This window comes from Bubalus bubalis, chromosome 9 (genome assembly GCF_019923935.1).
Source record: "Bubalus bubalis isolate 160015118507 breed Murrah chromosome 9, NDDB_SH_1, whole genome shotgun sequence".
NCBI classification, from domain to species: Eukaryota; Metazoa; Chordata; class Mammalia; order Artiodactyla; family Bovidae; genus Bubalus; species Bubalus bubalis.
Genome location: NC_059165.1, coordinates 26732063 through 26753214, shown reverse-complemented (window position 1 = coordinate 26753214; position 21152 = coordinate 26732063). Strand labels below are relative to the sequence as shown.

At 38.7% G+C, this 21152-nt stretch overlaps 1 protein-coding gene and 1 non-coding gene across 6 annotated transcripts in view; one reads left to right on the top strand and one right to left on the bottom strand.

Annotated features, from left to right (window-relative positions):
- EDIL3 (EGF like repeats and discoidin domains 3) overlaps nt 1-21152 on the bottom strand; it is an 805830-nt gene that overhangs the window by 70147 nt on the left and 714531 nt on the right. The window lies entirely within an intron of this gene.
- On the top strand, nt 7496-7567 carry TRNAS-GGA. The gene has a single exon. It is a non-coding gene; the product is annotated as a tRNA-Ser (tRNA).

Sequence of the window (21152 nt, the reverse complement as noted above, 5' to 3'; positions counted from 1 at the left end):
CAGAGTACATCACATGAAATGCTGGGCTGGATGAATCACAAGCTGAACTCAAGATTGCGAGGAGAAATATCAACAACCTCAGATATGCAGATGATATTCTAATAGCAGAAAGTGAAAGGGAACTAAAGAGCCTCTTGATGATGGTGAAAGAGGAGAATGAAAAAGCTGGCTTAAAATTCAACATCCAGATAACTAAGATCATGGCATCTGGTCCCATCACTTCATGGAAGATAAGGGGAAAAGTGGAAGCAGTGACAGACTATTTTCTTGGGCTGCAAAATCCCTGTACATGGTGACAGCAGCCATGAAATTAAAAGACGCTTGCTTCTTGGAAGAAAAGCTATGACAAACCTAGAGTATTACAAAGCACAGATATCACTTTGCTAACAATGGTCTGTACAGTCAAAGCTATGTCTTTTCCATTAGTTATGTACAGATGTAAGAGATGGACCATAAAATAGCCTGAGTGCCAAAGAATTGATGCCTTTGAATTGTGTTGGTGGAGAAGACTCTTGAGAGTCCCTTTGACAAGATTAAACCAGTCATTCCTAAAGCAAATCAACCCTGAATATTCATTGGAAGGACTGATGCTGAAGCTAAAGCTCCAATAGTTTGGCCATTGGATGTGAAGAGCCAACTCATTGGAAAGGCCCTGATGCATGGAAAGTCTGAAGGCAAAAGGAGTAGGGGATGGCAGAGGATAAGATGGTTAGATAGCATCACCAATTCATGAAATTGAGTAAACCCCAGGAGATGGTGAAGGACTGGAGAGCCTGGCATGCTGCAGTCCATGGGATCACAAAGAGTCAGACAGACAAAGCTACTGAACAACAACAATAGCAAACTACAAATAGATTTTTTGGTTGTAGAGTGCACAAACGTGCAATTTTATAAATTTACTTAGCAATTTCCAAAATAATTTTATCAGTTTATATTCCTACCAGAAAGATATATACATTTTCCACTTTCAATTTCCTATCTTGGTGAGTAACATTAGATTTTTTTAGGAAGATCATTTTACGCATTTCTTTGATAAATTCTTTTTCATTAGTAAACATATTTAAACCTTGATGGATTCAATTTAGTAATGTTCTATTGCTTTTTACATTCTTGCATTTTACAAGTGAGATTCTAAATCATTTCCTTTCTTGTACTTTTCCCCAGTTTTAGTATCAGGAAATCATGATTTTATAAAAGAATTTGGGAAGCCTTTTTCTTTTACTTTAGAATAGTTCATGTAACACAGAAGGTATATGTTTTTAAAAAACTGTAAAGTCTGGCTTGACATCTATAATAATGGTAAGTCCATTGAAGGATTCTTTGCTTTCCCTCTCTCTTTTCTGTGCCATACAAGTTTCTAGTTTTGAGTAAATGTATTCTGATAATGTACCTTTTGCTATAAATATGTGTGTGTATATATATATACACACACACACATATAATATCTCTATATATGAAGTAAATATGGTATGATGCTAACTTCGGTTAGATTTAGGCATTGTATTATTCTCTGTACATGACAGAAATATTTAAAAATTTAAAAGACACAGTAGTCCCTGGGGAAGGACTTAAGTCATCCTTGTTTTTACATCTTAAGAAGAATGGAGATAAAGGCTAGCATGGACTCTACTAAGCTATTTTCAGTAATAATGACATGATGTGTTCCATTTTGCAATATACATTCAAAACACATTAAATCTTCAAATGAAAAAAATATCATATTTAAGAAACTTATAACAACAAAAGAGTCCAAAATGCAGTACTTGGATGCAATCTCAAAAACAACAGAATGATCTCTGTTTGTTTCCAAGGCAAATCATTCAATATCACAGTAATCCAAGTCTATGCCCCAACCAGTAATGCTGAAGAAGCTGAAGTTGAATGGTTCTATGAAGATCTACAAGACCTTTTAGAACTAACACCCAAAAAAAGGTGTCCTTTTCATTATAGGGGACTGGAATGCAAAGGTAGGAAGTCAAGAAACACCTGGAATACAGGCAAATTTGGCCTTGGAATATGGAATGAAGCAGGGCAAAGACTAACAGAGTTTTGCCAAGAAAATGCACCGGTCATAGCAAACACTCTCTTCCAACAACACAAGAGAAGACTCTACACATGGACATCACCAGATGGCCAACACTGAAATCAGACTGATTATATTCTTTGCAACCAAAGATGGAGAAGCTCTACACAGTCAACAAAAACAACCAGGAGCTGACTGTGGCTCAGATCATGAACTCCTTATTGCCAAATTCAGACTGAAACTGAAGAAAGTAGGGAAAACCACTAGACCATTCAGGTATGACCTAAATTAAATCCCTTATGATTATACAGTGGAAGTGAGAAATAGATTTAAGGGACTACATCTGATACAGTGCCTGATGAATTATGGACGGAGATTCATGACACTGTACAGGAGACAGGGATCAAGACCATCCCCATGGAAAAGAAATGCAAAAAAGCAAAATGGCTGTCTGGGGAGGCCTTACAAATAGCTGTGAAAAGAAGAGAAGCGAAAAGCAAAGGAGAAAAGGAAAGATATAAGCATCTGAATGCCGACTTTCAAAGAATAGCAAGAAGAGATGAGAAAGCCTTCCTCAGCAATCAATGCAAAGAAATAGAGGAAAACAACAGAATGGGAAAGACTAGAGATCTCTTCAAGAAAATTAGAGATACCAAGGGAACATTTCATGCAAAGATGGGCTCAATAAAGGACAGAAATGGTATGGGCCTAACAGAAGCAGAAGATATTAAGAAGAGGTGGCAAGAATACACAGAAGAACTGTACAAAAAAAGATCTTCATGACCAAGATAATCATGATGGTGTGATCACTCACCTAGAGCCAGACATCTTAGAATGTGAAGTCAAGTGGGCCTTAGAAAGCATCACTACAAACAAAGCTAGTGGAGGTGATAGAATTCCAGTTGAGCTATTTCAAATCCTTAAAGATGATGCTGTGAAAGTGCTGCACTCAATATGCCAGCAAATGTGGAAAACTCAGCAGTGGCCACAGGACTGGAAAAGGTCCGTTTTCATTCCAATCCCAAAAAAAGGCAATGCCAAAGAACGCTCAAACTACCGCACAATTGCACTCATCTCACACGCTAGTAAAGTAATGCTCAAAATTCTCCAAGCCAGGCTTCAGCAATATGTGAACCGTGAACTTCCAGATGTTCAAGCTGGTTTTAGAAAAGGCAGAGGAACCAAAGATCAAATTGCCAACATCCGCTGGATCATGGAAAAAGTATGAGAGTTCCAGAAAAACATCTATTTCTGCTTCATTGACTATGCCAAAGCCTTTGATTGTGTGGATCACAATAAACTGTGGAAAATTCTGAAAGAGATGGGAATACCAGACCACCTGACCTGCCTCTTGAGAAACCTATATGCAGGTCAGGAAGCAACAGTTAGAACTGGACATGGAACAATAGACTGGTTCCAAATAGGAAAAGGAGTACGTCAAGGCTGTATATTGTCACCCTGCTTATTTAACTTCTATGCAGAGTACATCATGAGAAACGCTGGCCTGAAGAAGCACAAGCTGGAATCAAGACTGTCGAGAGAAATATCAATAACCTCAGATATGCAGATGACACCACTCTTATGGCAGAAAGTGAAGAGGAACTAAAAAGCCTCTTGATGAAAGTGAAATTGGAGAGTGAAAAAGTTGGCTTAAAGCTCAACATTCAGAAAACAAAGATCATGGCATCTGGTCCCATCACTTCATGGCAAATAGATGGGGAAACAGTGTCAGACTTTATTTTTGGGGGCTCCAAAATCACTGCAGATGGTGATTGCAGCCATGAAATTAAAAGACGCTTACTCATTGGAAGAAAAGTTATGACCAACCTAGACAGCACATTGAAAAGCAGAGATATTACTTTGCCAACAAAGGTCTGTCTAGTCAAGGCCATGGTTTTTCCAGTGGTCATGTATGGATGTGAGAGTTGGACTGTGAAGAAAGCTGAGCACCGAAGAATTGATGCTTTTGAATTGAGGTTTTGGAGAAGACTCTTGAGAGTCCCTTGGACTGTGAGGAGACCCAACCAGTCCATCATAAAGGAGATCAGCCCCGGGTGTTCTTTGGAAGGACTGATGCTGAAGTTGAAACTCTATTACTTTGTCCACCTCATGCAAAGAGTTGACTTATTGGAAAAGACTCTGATGCTGGGAGGGATTGGGGACAGGAGGAGAAGGGGACAACAGAGGATGAGATGGTTGGATGGCATCACTGACTCAATGGATGTGAGTCTGAGTGAACTCTGGGAGTTGGTGATGAACAGGAAGACCTGGTGTGTTGCAATTCATGGGGTCGCAAAGAGTAGGACATGACTGAGCGACTGAACTGAATGTTTTTAAAGAAATTCTGCTTGCCCAACATAAGTCTAGGCCTAACAAAAGCTAGTATACTTGTGTTTAAAAACCAAAGCTCTTTATTTTATATTTTGGCATTTCACATAACTTCTTTTCATTACTGCATCCATACCACTAACATTGAGCCATTCGTTTTAAAGAAAGATTTTCTTCTGTTAGTTGAATTCATTTTGTATAATTAGTTTTCATGTTTCTAGATTTTTGCTGCCTTTGGCATATGACAGCTATAGGAAAATCAGGAAAATATGAAATAACAATGAAATCTGAAATATTTCATAAATTATATTAAAATTTATGTTTCATAATGATAGATAAGTAAGGAAAGTCAATATAATTGTCTTTCATAAATTTTATCATTTTCTTACTATAAGTTTTATGGAAAACAGAACTTAACATACAGACCTTAAAGATTTTTTAAAACCATGTATAACAGTAACAAACTTTAATGAAAGTAATTAAAAAATATTTATTGCCTTCCTAACATGTGCTGCCACGCCTCTCCCAACCCAGCTTTTCTTATATGCGTGATGCTTAGTACCAAACTAGATGCTCAACAAATTTTGTTTTTATTTTCTCAGTACTGAATGAGACACAAAATTAGTACATCAACACACCAAAAGTAATACACTGACATTTGACATTCATGTGAAACTTGAATAAAAGGGGCTCTAAGCCTTTTTTCAATCCAGTCTATGTTGTTCAGCTGATCCCTCCATCATAGTAGATACCACACTGTGTTCACAATAATCTGTTCATGGATGTTTGTCGTCTACTAGATTTTGCACTGCTTAGGGTCCTCCAATCATGGTTTTTAGTCATCCTTGCATCTTCCAAGTTTATTGCATGGTCTGCATATGTTAGGTATCTCAGAACATGCTTATTAGATGGTAAACAGATAAAATGGAAAGAAATTGGGTCAGGAACATAGACTGGGTTCATTTTTAAAATACAGCAGAGTCAATTTTTCTTCAGAGATTAGCAGCAAGGAAAAACGATGTGTAAATATGTAAAGAAATGTTGAGGGAAGAAAAAGACTTTCCTGAAAGAGAAGTTTGAAGACATAGTATTAAGAATTTCATGTTTATAGTCCTTGGCACTGTGAATTCGGCAGCACTGCCAAACTTTGGCAGGAAAAAAATTAATGAGAATGACTTTAATGCTTTGTCAGTAATACAGAATGAAGGAAAGGTCCCTAGAATCAAAGAGTGGTAGTGAGAATGGAAAACCCAGGGACAATCTGATAGGTGAAAGGAGAGGGTCTCTCTTGCTTTTTTGCACTGTTCATTCAATTTAATAAGAGTTTTCATCAGGGTAACGAGCACCAAAATGACAGCCAATGACAGCCCTCAGGAATAAGAGTGAGTTAACACATCTAGCTCAGAAGTAGGTAGGTAAAGATGTGCGGACACGTAGGAGAAACTAGTAGAATATCAAGCCCAATGTCATTTTGCCAAGTAAGTTTCAGAATCAGGAGGCTAAGTGAAGCAGTATGGGTTGGATTCTCTTGCAAGGGCTGGAAAGATGGACTCTGCAAATGTGAACTCCACATTGACTAAGGAGGCTGGATCAGAGGGACGATAAACATAGGGACAATGAAAAGAGGTGAAGTCAGGCCAGTTGGTCCCAAGTGTCTTGGGAGACAACATGTTAAGTGTGGCTGATGGAATTTTGGAGGACCCAAGGGTGAGAAAAGACAAGAGACCTGTGGCAGAAAGTTGCAGATCTCAGAGAAGTCCAACAATAAGTACTATGTAAGCAGAACTATACAAGAAGAGTGAAACAAGGGGTATCAAACGGGGACTGCCAGGGGCTTTGCAGAGGTCTGGTAGAAAACAACAGGTAAAGTTCCAAACACTGTATATCATGGAGCAAAGACAGGGGCATAAGACTGTGTCCCCTCAGTGACTGGATTCTCTTCTTAGGGACTATTGGTGAGGCTAACTTTGATAAGGGCTGGAATATCATGCAGGGAGTCAACTGAAAGGCCGAAGAGAATTCTTATCCAAAGCTGCAAATGGCGTGAGAGAGGAATAGCTGCATATGACCCAGAGTTCATCTGACAGGGTTTTATAGGTCCGTTGTCTTGGAATAAGGTAAACTCCAAAGAATGGGACTCTCAGGGATACTACTGTGATTATGCATGAACTGCCCTCATCTGTGGGGGCCCGAAGTACACAGAAGTAAAATGGCAGAGAGGTCATTACACTGATGAACTCCATCCAGATCAATGAGGAGCAGAGGGTCCTGAAAAGTGCTATTCCAGATGTCATCTGTGCTTCCAACTGTTCCCTGGCATCAATGGCAACCCATTCACAATCAGACGGCTTCTAAGCTGCCCATGACAGACTGCATATTATGATGAACCCACACGGGCCACACATCACAGTACTAAGCAAAGATGTATGCACACACAAACGTACACAGAAAGACTATGGTTTCTACAATTTTAAAATTTCATTGATTTACTCCTCAAACATTTCTTTGCTCCATCTTCTTCCATTCCAGACTAAGTAAAAGGAAGAATGCGGGAGACTGGGAAGGATCTTTCTGCTTGCTGTCTGCAGATTCTTTTTCATGCTAAGGTATGCTATATTCCCTCTTATGCTGATTACTCTGGAAAAAAATAATCAGAAATAAATATAATAAAAATCTCTCATAATCAATATAAGGCACTGCACTAGTTTTCTGTTCTGGCATAATTTTTTCTACAATTTAGCAAGTCTCAGTGTGGCATACCCACTAGGAAAAATGGAAGGTATTTTTTGATTGGACAAAATATTCCTTAAGAATAATTCCCATTGTTTTTCTTTACTCTTTGTTGTAAATATGAAGTATGGGCTTTCAGTGATAGGATTTAATTGAATTTAATTGTAATGTCTATATGTTGGTGCTGTGCCCAGAAATCTTTGGGAAATGAATAATTTTTGTATACCAAAGCAATAAATAAAGGTCATACACTCTCTGCTCTAAAATGTCTTGCTTATTCTTGTTTCTGAAATCAAGTTTGGGTTAAAATAGAAAATACTTTACCTTTTTGAAATAAATAAACTGACCCTGATTTTATGTTTGCTTGAAGTGTCTTGATTGTTTTTTGTATTTTACTTGTCTAGTGTCTGGGCTTCCCTGGTGGCTCAGAGGTTAAAGCGTCTGCCTGGAATGCAGGAGACCCGGGTTCGATCCCTGGGTTGGGAAGATCCCCTGGAGAAGGAAATGGCAACCCATTCCAGTACTCTTGCCTGGAGAATCCCATGGAGGGAGGATCCTGGTAGGCTACAGTCCATGGGGTCGCAAAGAGTAGGACACGACTGAGCGACTTCACTTTCACTTCACTGCTGCTGCTGCTAAGTTGCTTCAGTCGTGTCCAACTCCTAGCAGCCCCATGGACTGCAGCCTACCAGGCTCCTCCATGCAGGGGATTTTCCAGGCAAGAGTACTAGAGTGGGTTGCCATTGCCTTCTCCGCTTCACTTCACTAGTGCTAGGTAAAAAAAAAAAGTTTAATTCTTTACTTTAAAATTCAGTACATTAACTCATGCACTTTTAAATCTGCTCTTAACAGTTTTTTGTATAGTTGTGTATTATTATTTTATACATAATACATGTATAAAATATATATATTATATTATATACCATATTATTATATATAATATGTATTATAGACATAATATATATTATATTATATACATACTAAGATCTGACTTGTTTTCAGTTACCATGATGTTAGAATTGATGCATTTAAAAACTTTCAGGGTCAATTAAGGTTCACAGTGAAACATAAAACTTTATATTAAAAGTATACGGCTGAAATGCAGAACATGAAAATATAATCTGGAAACATTATTCATGCTTATTGGAAAAAACTGAAAGGCTCATAAGTGCCCTGGTTTAAAAATATGCATGTAAAGTGCTCATTATTTCTTTTGACCTAAAAAATAAGTGTTATTCCTCAGTCATCTCCACCTCTCTGTGATCCTATGGACTGTAGCCCACCAGGTTTCTCTGTCCATGAGATTTTCTAGGCAAGAATACTAGAATGGGTAGCCATTCCCTTCTCCAGGGGATCTTCCTGAACTAGGGATCGAACCCAGGTCTCCTGCATTATAGCAGACTCTTTATTATCTGAGCCACCGGGGAAACCAGCAAACTACTCCAACGATTAAAACAAAACAAAACAAAACAAAACACAATAATTTGTATAACAGATCAGTCATCAAGTACTCACTAATACTTGTAACATTTTTATATTTTTTATGAACTGGTAAAATTCCAAGTAACCAAGACATAGCTTATATAACAAAGTTATCTCATCAGATGGTTTATAATATAGAATTAAAGTTTGATGATATGGATTTGAATTTTTAATCTGCTGTATACTAGCTTGGTAACTTTATGTAAGTTAATTAACCTCCTTGAATACACTTGTAAAATGAGACATATAGTTTAAAGGATTTTCAAGTTTCTTTTTATTAGAAAATCTCTGACTCCCAATGCTACATGTTAATCAAAAATAACCACTTCTATTAAATTTCATCTTCTACTCTATTTATCCAACATTAATCCAATATTTATTGAGTGCCTACTATGTGCTAAGCACTCCGGTGACTAAAATTCCCTTGGGGAGCTCTGGTGTTATAGGAGAAGCAGACTTGGACTGCATAGATTACAGCAGGGGTACTTAGCAGCAGCAGCAGCAGCATGAACCCCTTGAGGCAGGGGAACGAAGTGCCAGGAGCTGTGGGGAGCCAGTGGACCAGAGGTGAGCCTGAATGTTGAAGGATGCTTATGAGTTAGACAGCAAGAAAAGGAGGGAGGGACATTCCAGACAAGGAAAGGTGTACTTGCAAATGTGTGGTATCTTCAAAGAATTTTCTGTGTTTACAGAAGGAGGAGGATTTTCTTGTGGCTAGAATATATGGCAGAAGAACCTTAGGAAAGGAGGCTGGAATGGAAGGTTCGAACAATTTGTGAAGGGCTTTTCTTAGTCACCTGCCATGGTTAGTAAATGAAGAAATGTATAGCCTATAAGGAATTTAGATTTTAACTTTAATGTGCTCTTTTAAAAAGGAAAGACACTTAAGATTTTATCATGTACTCTACTTGAACAAAACCTTTAACATCTCTGGATTTTAGGTTCTTGGTAAAATGCTTAACCCCACCGTTCAACACTACATTTCTGCTTTTCAATCTTCTTAGGTCTATCTCTAAATTTGGGCAGTCCCCAGCTATCAAGTTTTATATAAATCAGTCCATTTTCAAATGGCATCTTTTTCTTCTTGTTTAGTGTTCAAGAGCATAAAATCTATTGCCAATACATAGCTTGTGAGGCCAGTGAGCAATTCAGTAGCATTGTATACCTTTGGGAAAAAAAATACCATTTATTTATATAGTATGATGCAAACTGAAATCTTTTGACTTAGCCAGGTTACCAAATAGTATTCTATCTTTAATTTCTGGTGACATTAGTATGCTGACTTTTTCATGTTTATTATTTGTCAAAATATATAGCCAATTTTTCATCTAGGAAGAAATTTCCTATAATACCTTTTAGGTATGCTAGAAAAGAAATCAGCTGCTAAAAATCAATTTTCCATTTCTGAAAAGTGCAGATCCTTTGTGTATACGTGGCTTATATTTCAAAGTATTTGCTTCTTACAGCTTAATCTTTTCAATGGTCACTGCAACTATGTCTCATTAACCATATAGATGTCCAGTATAAGCAGACTCATCATTTGTATCCAAACTTCCACATTTTTGTTATAGTCGCTGAGGAGGAAACAATTACATATTTAACAAAGAATCTGGAAAGAGTAATGTAACACATTCTTTTTCATATTTCTTTGGGTTAAATTTTTTTTGTTTTACAGCTCCTATCAGGGAATACCTACCTAAATATCATTATATATATTACACATAGCTTATTATATATAACAATTAACTATACATCATATAGTTTATTATGAAAAAATCTCAAATGACATTTATTATAATGTAACCAATGTCTAAGCTAAGCTAAGTCACTTCAGTTGTGTCCGACTCTGTGCGACCCCGTAGACGGCAGCCCACCAGGCTCCCCCGCGCTTGGGATTCTCCAGGCAAGAACACTGGAGTGACAATGTCTACTAGAAAGCAAAATAGACCCTGGGCTGGGGTCCCAAACTGGATCCCCGTGAGTCTCTCAGGACCTCTCTTAGGTACAGTCGTGTCTTCTGACTACACAGGATACACGTGTCTGCAACTTGCCTTTTCCTACTGAAAATGACCCTCCTTGTTTAGATATTACCATTTCAAATCCACACTAAAATTGATCATGAAGCTATCTTTGTAAGTTCTTTCTCATATTTGAGGGCAAAAGTAACAGCAGCGTTATGTACGGCAGCCAAAATCAACACGTTTGTGTGTTGACATTTCAAGTGATTTATGTGCTTATCAGACTGCTCAATAAAACAATGCATAATTACCAAACCTACTGACACATAAAAGAACTAATGATATTTTCTTGACACAGGAGCCTTCTTTTTAAAAGGTAAATGCAATTCAATCAGTTTATGTTTATTAAACTTAAGTATATTTATATCTTAATGACTGACTAAAATTACGTTCCTGTAAGAGCAAGAGGAAAACAGCCCTTCTTTCCATTTTCCTCTGGATTTGGTGCCTGTCCCATTTGGCAAAGAGCTCATCTGTTCTTTGGAGAAGGAAATGGCAACCCACTCCAGTGTTCTTGCCTGGAGAATCCCAGGGATGGGGGAGCCTGGTGGGTTGCCATCCAACCCCTAGTGGGGTTGCACAGAGTCAGACACGACTGAAGCAACTTAGCAGCAGCAGTAGCAGCAGGGTTCATATCAGCTGCCTCTGACCTCTTCATCTAATTGCTCTTAGGGTCAAGTGAGATACGAAAATATTTCTGTAAAAGTAAAATTCTGTACCAAGATGTATTTTTTAATATCTTCCTTTTATCAATACATTTAGTCAAAAATATGTTTGTTCCTAAAGAGCAATATAAGCTGAGGTTCCTAGAAATAAAATGACATCAATTTAAAGTCCAACATAAAGATGTAATAAGTAGCAAGAGCAGCTGTACTATGACCACCAAGGATGACATTTCTTAACTCGAGGTTAAAAGCCAACATCACTACTTGTAGGAGTGGTCAGCTTTTCATATTGAGAATCCTCTGAGAAGGGGTATTTTTAAGTCATTGGAAGAAGATTTTTAAGAGAAAATGAAATCGAATATTAAGGTTTTGATTCACAAATTGATTTAGGGTCACAAAGTAAACTTCAGATTGCTTCCTTTCACGTCCCTGTGGTTCGGGATAGTTGAATCCCTAGCAGTGCAATAGCAGTTCTCCCTTAGGTCCCTAAACACTAGGACCTGAGATCGTGGAGAAACAAATTCTCTTATTTTAACAAATGTTGAGCAGAGAGAAGCAGCAGCTCCTTACCATTTGCTTTTCCTCTTCCAGCTATAAGAAAACATTAGTCCCATTAGATAAAGATCTAGGATCTCACCACCTTCCTTTGTGCTCCTCTGCCCCGCACCCCGGAGAAGGCGACGGCACCCCACTCCAGTACTCTTGCCTGGAAAATCCCATGGACAGAGGAGCCTGGTAGGCTGCAGTCCATGGGGTCGTGAAGAGTCAGACACGACTGAAACGACTTAGCAGCAGCAGCAGCAGCAGCCCCACACCCTGTGTGAGGGTTGCCTTTGTTGCCATTGTCGAAATGTGAGGCTTCACTACCAGGTCTGTGAAATAGAGATGGCTCCTACACAGAGGAGATATATTGCCTGGAGGAATGTGCTGATTTCTTCCCTTGCTGATGCTGTCTTAAAATTTGTATTACTCCTTATCTTTCAGGAAGGGGAGTTGGAATGTCCCTGATGATTATTTTGAGCCTTTACAGAGGGTGCTTTGGAATTAGTCCTTTGTGTGAAAGGAGACAGAGGATGCAGGGGGTACAGGATGTCTAAAGAGATAAATGGATCTTATAAGTGGTGTGTGATGAAAGTATGGACTTTAGGTGTGGCAGATGGGTAGTTGGGGTGGCCCCATGATTTTCATCCTCCCTGCTGTCCACACTGTTGCACACTTCCCTCCACAGAGTGCAGGCAAGACCTGTGGCTTGCTTCTAACCAACAGAATAACACAATGACTATGAGATTTCAGTTTCTGTTCACATTACATTATTTAAGACTCAGCAGACTTCAGCTAGAGTTTTTTTCTAGTAGCTTCATAAATTGAGAGACTATGTTGAGAAATTTACTTGGCAGGAAACTGTGGGTTACCTCTAGGAGAATGTGACCTCCAGCAACTACAGGTGTCCTCTAGGACATACATGAGGGCGGCCTCCAGCTGACAGCCAGAAAACCACTTGAGCCCTCATACGGCAACAAGGAAATGAATTCTGACAACAATTCGAATTGGCTTGGGAGCAGATTTTTCCCTAGTCAAGCTTCTAGACATGAATACAGCCCAAATGACACCTCAATTGCCTTCTTCTGAGTCCTTGAGAAGAGGACCCAGCTACTAGACTCCTGACCACAGAAATATGACCAAATAAATATGCATTGTTTTAGTTTGTAATAATTGGTTACACAGCAACAGAAAATGAATACACCAAATAACAGGAAGAAGTAAGAAAGATGACTTGGTGAAATGATTAGATGTCAAGTAATAAAGAAAAAGACGAAAGCAATGGTTTAACTGAAGGTCACAGGGCAGCATGGGGAATGGATAGCATGACTGTTCTGTATTATTTACAAAGAGTAAAGACCTGCATTTGTGAATGTAATGTGAAGCATTGCTGTACAGCCTACCTTTGGAATGTAAAGCCTTTTCAACTTATCCTGTATTTTTCAGATCCTGAATCTTTTCTTCCTATTAAACATTTATATTGCTTGCTTCTTTAGTGCTATCTCTGTATTACATATTTCATTTCATGGCTTTGTTTAGAATCTCTATAGCAACTGGTCTACTCCCACTTCCTTTCCTTACCTAGTTGAACTGCTAAAAGTCTACTTTTCCTAATAACACAAATAGTGAGATTTGACATTGTAAAAGTCTCTTTTATTAAGGGTAAGAGTACAATGAAGTAGTTAAATCTCTTTTTAATTAGGAAAAGCTAGATGTACTTTCTGGTAACCAATCACTCTGTCTTACTGTATTTGCCTCATCGATTCACCATCTGCTTCCAAATTTCATCCAACAACATGTTTTTCTTCTTTGATCACACCTCTTATTTTCTCACTTTTATTTAAATTCACATGAACCTTATGAAAGTTAACACGTTCATGCTCTCAGCACTGCACATATAATCAGAGTCTCTTGGCCACTCATTGCCAATTAATCTTGAGTTAAACATGAGTTAAGCAGCACAAGGAACACAGTATCTGGACAACTTGGTGATGATGGCACTGGGGGTGGTGCAGGATGAGGGGAAACAGGGTTATTTATAGTTGCACTCACAGTTACAGATAACATCTCCCATGTTTTGGCAGGATGCTGACATATACTTTGACTATCTTACATGCTTATTACAGGCAGAAGGTGGGGTTTCCTTACTGCCATATTTTCCCCTGCTGTCTTGACCAAAGGAGCTTATCTCTCCAGACTTCCCCATGTCAAATTGTGAGTATACTCATATTCCCTGCTGCAGTGAATCTATTCTTCATCCACATTTGGCAAATTTGTGAATTCACATAATTTCCATTTTATGCTCTGCAATCTATTAGTTGGACTTTGGAGGTTTCACAAAGCTTAGCAGGTGCAACACACAGGGATTCAATGATGTAAGAATGATGGTGGATGATAAGTGCTATTGTACAGTGCTATATTTCTAGATGGCAATTCACAGCATGGACCCATAAAAGTATCTAAAGGTAGACTCTGTGTAACTCCAAGCCAGTTCATAGCAACAAAGGATGGAAAGAATATGATAACTGTGTTCAGAAGTCCACTTTATAATTTTTTTTTAAATCTATATTTATTCCATAGACATAAAATCATGATGATCAGCCATTGAGAGCCAGAAAGAATCCAGTCTCAAAGGACATCTGAAAGCAAGACAGCCCTGTTGCCATCAGTGTGGGTTTCCAGGCTGCCTTGGGCTATGTCTGCTGTTGCAAAGACTTTTTAAGATACTCATTAAAAAGAACCAAACAAAAAATACTGATTTGACCATTATCAAGTCAATTTAGATAATATGCTCCATAAGTAAGTAAGTAAGTGAAGTCACTCAGTCGTGTCTGACTCTTTGCGACCCCATGGACTGTAGCCTACCAGGCTCCTCTGTCCATGGGATTTTCCAGGCAATAGTACTGGAGTGGACTGCCATTTCCTTCTCCAGCAGATCTTCCGACCCAGGGATTGAACCTGGGTCTTCCGCATTGTAGACAGACACTTTACCGTCTGAGCCACCAGGGAAGTCCTATATGCTCCATGAGCCTTCATAATTAAGACTGAACACACTCCTAATTCTTAAAAGTATCTTCATAATACATGATCTTACAATGATCATTTCAATCAGATTCAAAACATTGCTGTCTAGGCACTGGTTAACAAATTAGCAAGGAAGAGATAGAGGCAAATAAAATAACAGAAATTTTTACAAGCACTCAATACTTAAAATATGCTTATATTCAAGTTATTAATGTAAGTTCATAGCCAATTTCAGTTTTAAGGTACTTTATCAATGACGACACTGTGATATATACACATATTTCAGGGTTTTTTCATTATTCAGTTATTTTAACAAAGTACAACCTGGAAAAATGAAAGGTGTTTTACATAAATCTATTTATTTTTAATGGAATAGAACACTTATTACTCTATACCAACTATTATTGTTAGTATGTTTGGTGTTAGTCTCTCATTGGTGTTTGACTCTTTGCAACCCCATGGACTGTACCCTACCAGGCTCCCATGTCCATGGAATTCTCCAGGCCACAACACTGGACTGGGTAGCTGTTCCCTTACTCCAGGGGATCTTCCCAATCCAGGGATTGAACCCAGGTCTCCCACGTTGCAGGCAGATTCTTTACCAGATGAGCCACAAGGGATGCCCAAGAATACTGGAGTGGGAGCCTATCCCTTCTCCAGCAGATCTTACCAACCCAGGAATCGAACCGGGGTCTCCTGCATTGCAGATGCATTCTTTACCAACTGAGCTATAAGGAAAGCCATCTTCTCTTTTGGATTAGTAATGTACAAATATAAAGGTTTAAAATTTTGGTGCAGATTAAGTGCCTACCCAAATCAACTACTGCTGAAGTATCTGTGGAAGCCCTGGTTGCTGTTTTGGAAGATTCAACTAAATAAGAGAATATCATAAAGAGTCACTAATTTGAAACATTAGAATGAATAATTCCAGTGAGGAAGGAATATAAGAGACCAAGTGCTGAAAAATTGCCCTTTAAGCAAAACTTTAATTATAATAAAGTAATATTTCTTGCCTTTATAAAAGGCATGGTTTCCTTTGTTGGACAAAAAGGTTTCACAGCCATAATATTATTTGAAAAATTTTATGAGTAAAACCAAATCAAAGTAATGTGACAAAATGATGTTTTATTATAAACCACACCTATTCTCCTCCATTCCTCTTTCCATTAAGAAACCCCAGGGGTGCACTACTTTCTCCAACCTGCATCCTTACCCTTCCATTCTGTAAATGACATCCTTTAATCTTATTAAGGGAAAAATGGAGAGAATCTTCAGAGATAATTGAATCACCTTGTCTACATGCCATAAAACCTTCTTAAATTCTAAATCAGTGGTATCCAAGTATGTCAAATTTTTAATTAATCCCAGTAGGGAATAAATTTCTTTGAAAACCAATATGAGGAATGATTTCTTTGCATATGATTTAGGTTATACCTTGTTTTTTGGGCTTCCCTGGTGGCTCAGTTGGTAAAAGTCCACCTGTAATGCAGGAGACCTGGGTTCAATCCCTGGGTTGGGAAGATCCCCTGGAGAAGGGAATGGCTATCCACTCCAGCATTCTGGCCTGGAGAATTCCATGAATTATTCCACGGGGTCAGAAGAGTCAGACACAACTGAGCGATGTTCACTTTCACTTTCACACTTTGTTTTTGCAAACATAATCTTCATGGAACCTGGGTCTGCAAAATGGTGAGTGTTGGCCTACTCAGAGGGACTGAGGACGGGAGCAAGGCTTCCCTTAACTCACTTGTTGAGTCTTCCCGCTGCCCTCTAGTACCCACTCTGAACCCAATAACTCCACAGCAGTCCAGAGTTCTGAGGCATATGTACTATGCTTGGTCACTGAGTCGTGTCCAAGTCTTTGTGACCCCATGGACTGTAGCCTGCCAGGCTCATCTGCCATAGGGATTCTCCAGGCACGAATACTGGAGCGGGTTGCATACTCTCCACCAGGGGATTTTCCCAACCCAGGGATCTATTTCTGACATATTCTGTTATTGCTCATATTGTGCCCTTCCTCCTCTGATTCAATTATTGACCACTTTACTTGCTAAAGAACTTCCTTGGTGGCTCAAATGGTAAAGCGTCTGCCTACAATGCGAGAGACCAGGGTTTGATCCCTGCGTTGGGACGATCCTCTGGAGAAGGAAATGATAACCCACTCCAGTACTCTGGCCTGGAGAATCCCTAGGATGGAGGACCGTGGTAGACTACAGTCCATGGGGTTGCAAAGAGTTGGATATGACTGAGCGACTTCACTTTCACTTTAATTCCTAAAGCTTTCTGGGACTATGCGCAGTTACCTTAAGGAGACCATAGCAACAGTGTTTTACAACATGGTTACTTTAAATTAGGACACAATTGGAAAACTTGCAAATTATATCTCTCATCATTTTGTATTTAAGTACTTTGTGCCTCCTTTATGGAGCACATAGTCTTAGATCATCCCATAGAGCTAGGAGTTTTAAACCTAATGTATAAGATACTTTCAGATATCCACATTCTTTTTCAATAATATATGCCTGCTATACTTAAATTATCAGTAGACTACATCAAATGGAAGAGATTTTGATTACTTTATCAAGTGACTTTTTGGAAAGGCATTTGCAACTGACCTTCTAGAAAACCACTGAGGACAATTTCACAAGACATTTTTTTCCCCCCATTTCAATTATTCTACCATTTCAGGTTATCCTGCAAAAGTTTTTGTTTAGCAAAATATAGTTCATTTTAAAAGTTAACAACAAATGTAAATTGCATTAAAAGCACCCATTTAATAACATTTCTTCTTCCTATATTGGCTGACAGAAAGAAAGTTCTGAATAAAATCTTAAATTTGGAGTTTGGTAATTGTTATAGACTCTTTTTTGGCTGGCATTTTATGAGAAAAAAATCCCACTGTTTACCAACACCATATTGCTTAGTTCTTTCCAAATTACTTTTTGCCTGGAGAGAAAACCTGGATCTACTGGATGTATTTCCACCTAAATTATGTACAGAGAAAAACATTTCTCATTTTGTTTTTCAAGGAAACTTGTTTCTCATTGGAATGACTTAAAATTTGGCCTAATTAGGAAATATAATTGTTTGTAAAACTCTTTATTCCACAATTTCTAACTCTTTACCTATCTCATTTTTTCCTTTATATCCTTATTTATCTGGACTGGTGGTAGGTGAAAAACATGGTCTCTTCCATTGCAGGAGCAATTGGGATTAAATATACATACACACACACACACACACACACACACACACACACACACACAGAATTTGGGATGTCTTTTCCCTTTTTTTTATATAAGTAGTTTTACTTTTAATACCTGCTTACTGATAAAAGACATAATGTGAAAAGAAGCATTTAGGAATCCAGTGGCACTTATAAATGCATTTTAATTCCTAACTGCAATATCTATACATATTTTCTTAATCTTGACAATACTTAATATGTTATAAATTCCAAGTACTCTAGCAAACCCTCTGGCCCTCCTCTCTCCTCTCTTGTTCCCTAATAATAGGCTTATAGGACTCTGACTAAGAGTTACTACATTTGTATATAACACATGTTTCAGGGCAGAAGGGTGAGGAGCTAAGGGAAGTTATTTATTCCATAGATGTCATTTTCTATAGTGTTCCTGCACCAGTATCTGGCAAACAATTGATGAACCATTTGCAAAGTTATTTCTACATCAGTCTAAAAAGTAGAATTATCTGGCAATAATCATTAAAACTGCTGAGCTGTTCCATGCTAAAAATAAATGTCGAATTTAGGAAGTTGAAACTTTAATCCATTTTCATATACTCTTAAAATTTTTAATAAAACCCAAACTCTGTAACACTTATCACATAATCACTTTAAGGATTAAAAAATATCATAATCTTGGCTGATGAGTCATTTTAATGGTCAGTGAAATCTATATGCTATCTGGGATCTTACTTAGTGGATATGTCTCAATTTCTGCTTTATTACATTCCATTACCATGTTTTATTCATTTGCGTATTCCTCTCCAGCTCAAAATATCCAACTGAGAACAGAAAATGCTTTAACTTTTATGAAGGATCATTTCCCTCCTACCCAGTAAGCAAGGCTATGAGTCTGATTATGTTCTTGACAAAAGTATTTTTATCTATAATGAGCTAAGACAATGGGTACCCTAAATTTACCTTGGCTTCTGTAATTGATCAATTAGTAAGCATAAAGTATAGCCCCTATGTTCATATTTTCCTCTGACCTGTTTATGAGTAATCTTAAGCTTCTCTCATTTCAGTAGTCAAATTTAATGATCCCTGGTAAACCTAAAGATATTTTGAGATGAATAATCTAGATGAAAAGAGGGCAAGGTATTTCTGATTAACTTGAGTTGTTTCTACAAGCATGTCAGCCAACATATTATGTAAGTGACATCAGACAAGTGTAAACCTTTCTGATAATATTGGACACAAAGTGATTAAGTAGTAAAATCCCATACTACAGTAATGAATAAGAATTTTCATGATGTCTATATTTCTGAATAATTATAGCTGTGTTTTCTACTGTGGTATTCAAGTAGAATCTACTCTGACAGAAAGGATCTCAAGTACCTCTCCTCTCATCCCAATATTATGTGTAAGAATAAAGAACAGGAGAGAGAACATGTCTATCAGAGCAGCACAAAACACCGATGGTGCCAGAAAATGCATGCACCGCAGAGAACGAGAGTATTCTCCAACCGAGAGCCAGCCCTGCAGATGATGAAGGAGAAAAGCAGACACAGCAGCAGTAGTGGAAGGAGCAATATCAGTATGGGACATGCCGTAGCAGATCCAGAATGTTTGGGATATACTGTGATGTATGATGACATTGTTGGTCCGTTCAATTGTGGTAACATTATAATAAACTTCCCTGGTGGCTCAGATGATAAAGTGTCTGTCTACAATGCGGGAGACCCAGGTTCGATCCCTGGGTTGGGAGGATCCCCTGGGGAAGGAAATGGCAACCCACTCCAGGACTATCGCCTGGAAAATCCCACAGACAGAGGAGCCTGGTAGGCTACAGTCCATGGGGTCACAAAGAGTCGGACACGACTGAGTGACTTCACTATAATAAACAGGCACTAACAACAAAGGGCCATGAGCGCTGTGATACATGGGAATACTCCACATGTTATAACAAAAGAAGCTTTCCAATCTTGAAAGGTCAGGCAATCACCCAGAATGAGTGATATCTGAAGTGAGTTCCAGAACTTTCCTAGTCAGAGTGTCTTCTACCAGACTGTTGCCATCATCCAGAACTGATCGTTAGAGATACAGAATCTTGTGCCCAGCTTGGACGGACTGAACAAATCTGTATTTTAACCAGATCTCCTGGTGATTTGTATGCACATGAAAGTTTGAGAAGCACTTCCTGGAAGACAACTTGTGAGCAAGTCAAGTGAACAGGCAGGAAGACAGGCTTCTAGGCAGAGAAAACAACATGGGCAAAGGGCTGGAGGGAGGAAGAACCTGTCCTGTGCCAGGGAAGGTAGGCATGACCATGATGCTGGGAAAGATTGAGGGCAAGAGGTGAAGGGGGCGACAGAGGATGAGATGGCTGGATGACATCATCAACTCAATAGTCATGAGTTTGAACAAACTCTGGGAGATAGGGAAGGACAGGGAAGGCTGGCATGTTGAAGTCCATAGGGCTCCAAAGAGTCGGACATGGCTGAGTGATGGAACAACAGCAACTGGCTAGTATGGGCGGAAGGCAGAGTTTAATGGGAGGGCCACTGGATATGAGGCAGGAGAAATCTGCAGAGGTTGGATAATGATAGATAAATAGCATTGCATACATATAAGCTGGGATTTCTACAAGATAATGGTCAAGAGGATTGGCTATGTATTGGCTATGTATTTTAGTAGAATCCCTTCAGCTGTTAATATGGAGAACTTTTCGACAGAGAGCAAGTATTGAAGCAGGGAGACCACTTAGGAGCCTGCTGTAGAAGTTAAAGGGAAAAAGGATAATTACTTTAGACAGTGGCCATGAAGGTAGAAAAAAGTGCACACATATACGGGATGTTGCTGCAGCTGCTGCTAAGTCACTTCAGTTGTGTCCAACTCTGTGCGACCCCATAGATGGCAGCCCACCAGGCTCCGCCATCCCTGGGATTCTCCAGGCAAGAACACTTGAGTGGGTTGCCATTATACGGGATAGTAATATGAAAAATCTGAATAGACCCGGTGACTAAGTGAATACAGAGAACTGAGGGGAGGGGGTGGGTGTGAGCAAAGGAAAACCCACAGAAACTGCTAGCTTTCTGGTTTGAGTATTGTTGGCAGCCCCAATCCCTGAAAAAAAGGACTGAATTTGGATGGAAAAGGTA